General features: G+C 35.9%; 1 long non-coding RNA gene across 8 annotated transcripts in view; it reads right to left on the bottom strand.

Moving 5' to 3' along the window:
* Positions 1 to 8,385: 8,385 nt before the first annotated feature.
* Positions 8,386 to 9,617, bottom strand: part of LOC134810877 (uncharacterized) — a 77,224-nt gene continuing 75,992 nt past the window's right edge. For 7 of the 8 annotated variants that reach the window (XR_010159591.1, XR_010159590.1, XR_010159588.1 and 4 more), the window contains one exon: positions 8,386 to 8,902. This is a non-coding gene — a long non-coding RNA (uncharacterized LOC134810877). The remainder of the gene's footprint in view (positions 8,903 to 9,617) is intronic. The other variant, XR_010159592.1, reaches the window with a different exon arrangement.

Genomic DNA, 9,617 nt, shown 5'->3' with positions numbered 1-9,617 from the left:
TCTGAAAACTAATTTTACACTTTTATATAGTAACTTGTGTTGTTTGTGTTTTATCTTGTCGATCACATGAGCTCAGATGCTTCTAAGCTCTTTTAGGGCAGGCAGTGCATCTCATATCATCTTTCATCCATTCTGTTATGAGTTTTTTTCATATTTTAACAACTCTGAAATCAGAATGCATTTTACAGTAAATGGCAGTATACAATTATTATAGGCTCAAATTGCAGTGAGTTCTTGCAGAGAGTAGACGAGTTGCTTCTGTCAGAAACTATCAATTTGAAACCACTTTAAACTTACAGTGTATACTCAGAACATAAAGATGAGTGAGTACTAGCTTTAAATTTTTAGATGAGGTTTATTTTCCCTCCCTCATCCAGTGCCGAGATTGAGACAGGTGACTTCTCTTGTTCTTTTCTGCTAGTCAGGTTTATTTCTTGTTTGCCCTTACACCAAGTATGTAGTAGTTGCCTCAGCTTAATGTGGGGTTTCCTGCCACACCCCCTATATGAAGTACTCTCTTTCTTAGTTGTAAATAAAATAATCATCCAGGTTACAAAGTGAAGGCGTCCTGGTCGACGACATGTAATACTAGTTTGTGTTTCTTAAATGCATGGCGCGGTGTTATTTGAAGATTAATATATGTGTACTCAGTTGAGTTAAAGTCACTCTGGATGCTCTTTGCTTTCTTATTCCACTACCTACTTCTCTGTCAAATCTATCCCCTTTTACTAATTTAGTCATTTGGATATAAAGTAAGGGGCCAGAATTAGTATACAGTACTACAGGTTACTTTTACAGTCCTTGAAATCAGACCTCCTGGGTTTGTAGATTGGATTTTTGTGCTTTCTAGCTCCAGTACTTCAGATATATAGCTTAATCCCTTTAAATCTCAATTTTCTGATTTGCAAAATGGGAGCGACAGGGATGAGGTGAAGATTAATTTAGAAACCCATGTAATGTGTTCAACCTAATTCCAGGGTCATTGTAATGCTCATTGATTATTAGTATATTTTTAGTCAAGTAATACATATAAATCCTCCTTGTATACCAAGATTTGACTGTGTCTCAGTTGGTGCCTCAGTATCTTCCTCCGAGTTGTGTGGTAGTAATGGTACTGACCTTCTAGGGCTGGTGTGAACAGTAAGTGGGATAATACATTCTGAATGCTTGGCACACTTCGTAGCACATGTGTTACACCTCTATGCGTTGTCTTCTATCCTCCCTACCACAGCCATATGAAACTGGTACTATTGTTATCCCCTAATTTATAGACCAGAGTCTAAATAAATTGTTTAAGTGAACACAATTAGTGTTGTCTCAGTAAGAAATCAAGCTCAGGTCTGTCTGAGATTAGAGTTTGATAGCTCCGTCTTTTACCATCTGCCAATGGAAAGTAACTGTGAAACGTGCCTTGCCGTTTTAAGCTTTCCCCACTGCACAGACCCTAAATGTGCACACTCTCTGTCAAACACGAACATAAAAGGAGGCATTGGAAGTGACGTGGAGTCATTTTTCTAGCCAAGAAAAGGGTGATGTTAGAAATATGGTAGCAGTTAAAACTGAGAACATATGGATGTGATTTAACTGTGAATTTAGGAAGTCAAAGAAAATGAGAAAGCAATAAAGAAAAATTTTTAAGTAGAAATTTTTGTTTTCCCTGAGCTTTTATAACAAATGACTGATCAAATACCTTTTCACTCTGTCATCTCTACAGCCATGTCAATTGTGTGCAATAGCTGCATTTATCCATTTAAAATGTCTTTTTATATTTTCAGTCATGATAAAAGTTTAGCAGACCTTCTTCAGTAAATGGTACTTTTCCTTCTGATAAGATGATTTCTTTATCTGCTTAGCACCTTCTAATCTCACCAGAATGGAATAATTGCATGGAAATTTCTGTCCATCATGTCTTATCCTTAAGAATAGTAATGGAACATATGAGTAATTAACCTCTTAAAATTTATCAGGCAATAGGAAGCATTAAAAGATAATTAGTGAGTTGTCCAATCTCCTGAACTTCAAAATCAGTATAAAACCTTTAAAATGCCACATTGTAAAATAATCTTGAAGACTGCTATACCTTCCTACAGATAAATTGAGTTTTATATTTATAGAATTAATGGCTTTGAATTTGCATACTATTTCCTGTATAATTATATAGTAAACTCTAAGTATAAGAACACTAGCTCACAGATAATTAGAGAATCTTATTTATCGAAGTTATTATTAACCACAAAATAAAGTTATTTTAGTGTATGAATAAGCTATTGTTTTCTGAAACTACAGGTTTATAATTTCATTCATTCACTGACCACATTTTGATTTAGCACCTAGGTTGTTCTAGGTAGTGGGACACAGCAATGAAAAAGACAGACAAGATCTCTATTCAAATGATGTCTATATTCTGGTGGTGGGACGCAGTCCTTCAACAGAACAATCAATAAGGAAAAATCAGATAACAAAAAATGTTCCCCAGAGAGTTAAAACAGAGAGAGGCCAGGTGGCAGCAGTCATGTTTTATATCTTTACTGACTGCCTGTTAGTACTATTGTGTGGAACCCTAAACAAAACCATAAACTGTGCCTTCCTGGAGCTTATAGTCTAGTCTAGCAGTTTTCTGTGTGTATAGAGGAAAAACATGTGAGTGTAAAATGTCACATAAGAAAAATGTGAATAATGCTTAAAGAAGACAAATGTCTGAAAGATCACTTCAAAATGTGAGGAGAAGATGATGAGGTTTTATGGGAATAAAATGGTACTTCATGTGAATCTTGAAGGATGGGTAAGATTTCATAGGTGGATAATGATAAGGAAATGAGTAGAGATATTCAATGAAACCAATGAGAGTGGGCCAAGCAGTAGAGTAGAAGTGCTGGGGAGAAGGGCAGGGGTCTTGTTAGGTGAAGTACAGGGAGTGAGTGCAGATTTGTGGGATGTAGAGGGGCCACTGAAGAAGACATCTTAAAAATTGGTTTGCATTGTTCCACTTGACTGGATTGCCAGATATAAATTCCCACCTCCAAGTTCAAATACATAAAGGTTCAAATCAAATGATAGCTTCAATATATTCAACCACATTTATTAAGTGTCTAATCTATAACAGGCATATTTGTTAATGCTGGAAGTGTGTCCTTGTCTTTTCTCAATTCCTTTAAGGATATATCTGTGATATTGCAATTATGCTTTGATATTATAATAGGCAAGGGGTCAGCACACTGTGTCTGTAAAGGGTGCGACATATCTCTGAATATTTTAGGCTTTGCAGGTCGTTTGTTCTCTGTCACAACTACTCAACTTCTTTGTCATATTATGAAAACAGCCACAGACAATACACAAATAAGTGTGTGTGGCTGTTTTCTAATAAAGCTTTATTTACAAAAGCAGGCAGTGGGCCCACCAACCTCTTAAATTGACTATAATCCTATGAATATAGAATTCCTGTGTGCTCACTTCTTGTGGAGTGGATTTTATACAGTGGTCACTCAATTAAAATTAGAACAGAACAAATACTTGACAATACTTTATATCTTATAAGAAATCATTAACAGTCTCTTCCAAACTCAGTCTACCTACCCATAATAACCAATCACCAAATAGCTCATTAGATTAGTACATTGTCGATTCAGGTCATTTATTAAAATCTTCCAAATAACTAGACTGAATATTTTGTATCTCAGACATTTACAACATGTCCACAATCATTATTAGTGTAACTGCATAGTAATTCAACTATTTATTCCCAAAATATCTTACAATTATTTGACTAAAATGGTATGCTTTTTTAGTCAAAAAGAAATAAAGAAACAAAATAAAAAACAAATTAGTTAGGCATAATGTTGCATGCCTGTAACCCCAGCTAAGAGGCTGAGGTGGGAGGATTGCTTGAGCTAAGGAGTTGGAAGCTACAGTAAGCTATGATCGTGCCACCACACTCCAGCCTGGAGATATATATATATATATACACACACACATATTCACACACACACACACGCAATAAATAAGATGATATAATGATTATTTATATATCTCTCAATGCCTCTCTGCATAAAACTTTGATGATGTTTCTACACTATAAATTTTCAGAAAAGTAATTATAACTTTGATGAAATAAACTTTAGTGAAGAAAAATACACATATTATTTCTAAATGATTTATCTTTATTTAAACTGTATTTTTAAAGCACATAAAATGAGATGGTAACTGTGATTATCAAAAAATAAGATCTAGTAAAAAAACTGGAAATGACTCAACGAGATCTAGTAAAGACACTGGAAACGACTCACTGTCTTAAGCTAATTTTAAGGGCCTGAAAAAGTTAAAGAGGCTTTATAACTTCTTTGAGTCTCGATGGTAATGCAGATCTGTCTATAAATTTTTTTTTAAATAGGGTGCCAGTAAGAAGACGCAATATAAATTAAAACTTTTCAGACATTCTGTTGAAAATTCTTGGAATTAAAAGAAGTCAGTATGTGCTTACATTGTAGTTCAGATTCTTACTCTTAAGAATTTAGTGTAGGTAAAAAGTTCAGTCTACATACTCATGTATGCTATAAAGGAAATTTATTCTCACATTCCTCCAGCAACACAATTTGCGTTTGAGAGATCTTATTAACTGAATGATTGAAGCTTAACCTTAAATTAGGGTCCTGCCCCATCACTTTCTCTAGGATGATACTATGTTATGTGGGTTTATGTGACGCCAAGACCTCAGATTGGAAGTGGGGGAAATACCGTGGAATCCATTGATGTTTTTGTGTCGTCTATGGGCTAGCAGTCATCAGCACACCCTTCTCCCTTCTGGTCTTCATCTATTTGATCGTGCTGGGGCTTTTCTATCCTGACTATTACCTCTCTGCACCACTATTGGCTCACCATGACAAGTTTGAGCCACTCTAGGGCCCATGGAAGATGTTCCCCTGCTCCTACACTGATTTCAGGACAATCTCCCTAAACATACTATGTAAATATTTTTTTCTTCCTACAACTTTGTGGTTATGGGATATCTTTGAGACCTTGCTAGATATTAGAGTGCTAGCCAGGGGAAGGGGACACAGATCTCCTGTCTGTCTTAAATTTTAATGATGGAGGGAGGACGCCCCTTCTTAGGCAAGTTGCTTGTAAGCTTTCTTCACTTTCTTCTTGGTTCATCCTTCCCTTCACCTGAAGAACCTGTATCTAGTCTTGGAATAGGAGGTTGGGATTAACATTTTGAGAAAAACAGTCTGGCTTTATTCAGCACATATCTTTCCATATTTTTTTTTGTCCATGTCTGGTTTTAAGCCAAAAGTATTGGCCTCTTTTTCTTTCTCTTCTGCTGGAGTCATCCCTTCTCTTAGGCATGGGTGTAACATAGAGAATAACAAATTTCCACAAATTTCCAGAATGAAAACATGTGGAGCCATGGAGCCATGCATGGCAGTTTATGCAATGAGGATCTTACTAGGGGTTGTTGAAAATCCGTATCTGTGGAAAGGAGTCAAAGTGGGTCAGTGTCAGCTTTCAGGATTGAAATTCAGGTAGAATTACTGGCAGATCTGATTGGGAGAAATGCCTTGATTTTTTTTTTTTTTTTTTTTTTTTTTTTGAGACAAAGTCTTGCTCTGTCACCCAGGCTGGAATGCAGTGGCACAATCTCGGCTCATCATGCCTTGAATTTTTTAACTGCATGTTGTTCAGGATGGCTTTGTGGAGACTGGGGAAGCCAAGTTGAGTCACTGAGGAAACAAGTTGGTCAAACGAGAACAACTTTTGACCTATGATACTGCCATATATTAGGGGATCAAAAGGCACTGCCCTAGAGCATAGGCCAAATTATATTGAAGGCTTATTTTTTTTCTTAGTCTGTTTCATTGAGGTATAACTTATATACAACAAAATTCACCCTTTCTAAGTATAGATAAGTTTTGACACATGAATACAGTTATGTAACCACCACAACAATGAAGAGATACAGCATTTCTATGCCTCTAGGGCTTCTATGCAGTCAACCTCTCCCCCATCCCAGTCTGTGGTAACCACTGATTATATTTCTGACAATAGAGTTTTGCTTTTTCCCGGTTATATAAACAAGATGACACCATATATAGCCTGTGTGTCTGATGTATTTTACTCAGCAAAATGCTTTGAAATCTACTCATGTTGCTGAATGCATCAGTAATTTGTTCCTTTTTATTGGCAAGTAACGTTAACATTGAATGGATGTACCATAGTTGGTTTTTCATTCACCAGTTGAAGGATATTTGAGTGGTATTTAGTGGTTGTTGATTATGAGTAAATCTGCTATAAAGATTCACATAGAGCTTTTTGTATAGAAATTTTTTTTCTTCTTGGGTAAAGACCTAGAAACAAACAGAATTGTTGGTTTCTATGCTAAGTGTATGTTTAACTTTACAAGAGTCTGGCAAACTGGTTTGCAAAGTTGCTGATACCTCATCAGCAGTATGTGAGTTTTGCTCACCCTGCATCCTCACCAGTCTTGGTATTGTCAGTCTTTTCAATTTTAACCTTTCCAGTGGGTGTACCATGATATCTTATTGTGGTTTTAATCTTCATTTTTCTAACAATAAATGCTCTTGGGCATCTCTTCATGGCTTATTTCCTATCTACATATCAACATTATATTTATATTTCCTCAATTCCATCACTTGTGATATTTCTGGCATATATTTACTTCTACATATGCTGTAAACCCCATAATACATTGTTACTAATTTTTGCTTTACATAGTCAGTTATCTTATAAAGATATTAAAAGTGGAAAAGTTGTCATTTATATTTATTATCGTTTTTGCCATTAATATCTTGCTTTTCACCTAATAACTTTCTTTAAGATATACTGTTGTGTAGTCTGCTGGCAATGAATGCTATCAGCTTTGATGAGGCAGAAAAGTATTTACTTGTCTCAATATTTAAATAGATATTTTTCTGAGTTCAGAGATCTGGGTTGATAGGATTATTTTTAGTCCCTTAAGTATGTTACTTTGTTGTCTTCTGCTTTACATAGTTTTTGAAAACATCTACTGTGTTCTTAATTTTGTTGTTCTGAATATAAACTCTGCCTTATATCTATGGAGATTTTTGGAAAGAAGTGTGTTTTCTGTTTCAACCCCAGCAGAAACAGACCTCTGCTTTGTGTTAGTGTAGGATGCTGGCCCTCAACAACTTCCTTGACCTTTCCCCAAGGGTAGATGCCTTTTGCTTCTACCTTCTAAGTAGAAATGGAAATTGTTGTGGGTTCATCTAAATGGCCTTGGTTCTTGCTTTCTCCATGGCATTATTTCAGAACCTAATTTTCAAAACTTATTTGAGCTCCAAGACAGGTGAATTGTAAAGAAATACTTACCATATGTTCCTTACTAAATTCCATGCCATTATAATATATTGTACTGGTTGTATATCTAAGCACATTAAATGAGATTTTAAGAGAAAGCTATACAGACAAGTGAAATTTTAAAGAGGTGAACATGTTGTAGATATTCCCCAAGGTTTCTCTGAGAGTAGCATCTTAATTTTCATTTTGTTAAATACAAAGTTAATATTGGATTGGCTTCAGTAACGGGCATAGACTTTACTAGCGGCAATTTAACCTTCGCCCTTCTTATCATTGTACCACTCTCCAACTACCCTTGCTGGTTATGATAACAATCATAGACCCTTTTCCAATAATCTTGCACTTGTTCTTTATGTAAATTTAAAAGTGGATAAAAGGCAGAGGCCTTTAAATCTGCATTTGTAATTTTAGCATTACTAAAGGGCAACACATCTCTTCAGAAACCACACTGTGATTATTGGATAGAGATTACCCCACATTACAATTTTCCCCTTTCATCTCTCTCCTAAAATAAAAAAATGGGTTAGCTTCTAAGTAGTCTTTCTTCATTATTTTTTACCTTTTTTGGCTTGTGTCCTAGACTAAGGTGCATATTGTTACATATCTTGCAATTTTATAAAATATCTCAAATTTAATTTCTTCTACATGTCCATTAGAACGCACGTCATTGTAACTCCTAGAATACATTTTAAAGAAAAAAACATAGGGAACAGTCTTTATGTTTGTTTTTTAATGGCAAGAATGTAAGATTGGAGTGGGGTTGGTGGGTCTTTCCACATATTTACCATATCAATAAATGTTCTATCCTGGGAAAACTAAAGATTCTTCTAAAAAATTAGGGAATTTTAAATCATCTCCTAAGGGGCATGTTTTAACTTTGACAATTACATGACCCAACTTGACCAAGGGAAGAGGCGTTTTGAACTCCCTGTGATCCAGTTTGCCTTGTCTAAAAAACTGGATAATAGTTGTACCTACTGTATAGGTTTTATGCAGATTAAATGATATAATGTTTGTAAAATGTTCGACTGTGCCGGAAACATAATAAACACCAAATGGATGCTATCTATTTTTACTAAAATGGTAATGCAGAAGGAAAAGGATGTGAGCAGAAAGGTAAACAAATACACAAAATGAGAAATACTGGGCTATCTACAGTAGCCTCCCCCTTACCCGAGGTTTCACTTTCCACAGTTTGTTACCCACATACAACTGTAGTACAAATGTCGTCAATAGAAAATTCCAGAGATAATCCACTCACAAGTCTTACATTCTGTGCCATTCTGTGTAGCATGATGAACTCTCATTCTGCCCTGCCCCGATGGCACTGGATGTGAATCCTCCCTTTTTCCAGAGTCTCCCCGCTGTAGATACTCCCCGTCCTTGGTCACTTAGTCACCAGCTGGGTTTTCACATTGACTGTAGCAGCATTGCAGTGCTTGTGTTCAAGTAATCCTTATTTCACTTAATAATGGCCCCACAGTGCAAGAGTAGTGATGCTGGCGATTCTGATATGCCCAAAAGAAGCTGTCAAATCCTTCCTTCAAGTAAAAAGGTGAAAATTCTCCACTTACTACGGAAAGAAAATAAATCATAAGCTGAGGTTGCTAAGGTCTATGATAAGAACAAATGTTCTACCCATGAAATTGTGAAAAAGAATTTCAATTTGGTGCCTTCCACAGTTGCAGATATCCAGTATGGGTCTTGGAATGTATCCCCCACTGAAGGTAGGGAGGAACTACTGTTCTGAGAGGTTGGTGAAGAGCAGAGGGATTTCTGCCTTTACAAGGGGTTAATAAAGTACTCCCAAGAAGTGAGTAAGCTCCTACAGGAGACGACAAAGGTTTTATGGTAGAAGATGCAAATATCCTCTCAGCTATTCTGTCCTGGCTGTAATTTCTTCTATCATTTTTACAATGTACAACTGACTTATTTCAGCAAGACAATTCATTAGAGTATGAAATGAAACTGTGTCATTGTTTTTCAGTAATGGCTGCCAATTTTATGACACTATGTTAAATATATCCATATGTACCTGGTTAGTGGACTCCCACTACTTAATCATAGTCAGAATCAAGAATATTTTAGTTATATTAGTTATTAAAGCTGTCATTTTGGATTCTAAACTCAGCTGTGTTCATTTTGAAATTTTAGTCTCGAGTTATTTCAGAGATATTGTGTCCATCCTGCATTTGCTCAAGAAGTAGAAGGAGGTTGTACTCTGGTTCTCACAGACTACTCCCCACCTTTTCCTGTCAATCGCTCTATTTTGAGTGTGGAGAGAGAAG

The sequence above is a fragment of the Pan troglodytes genome, chromosome 7 (assembly GCF_028858775.2).
Source record: "Pan troglodytes isolate AG18354 chromosome 7, NHGRI_mPanTro3-v2.0_pri, whole genome shotgun sequence".
Lineage (NCBI taxonomy): Eukaryota > Metazoa > Chordata > Mammalia > Primates > Hominidae > Pan > Pan troglodytes.
The sequence above is the reverse complement of the archived record's forward strand: the minus strand, read 5'-3'. Positions and strand labels throughout refer to the sequence as shown.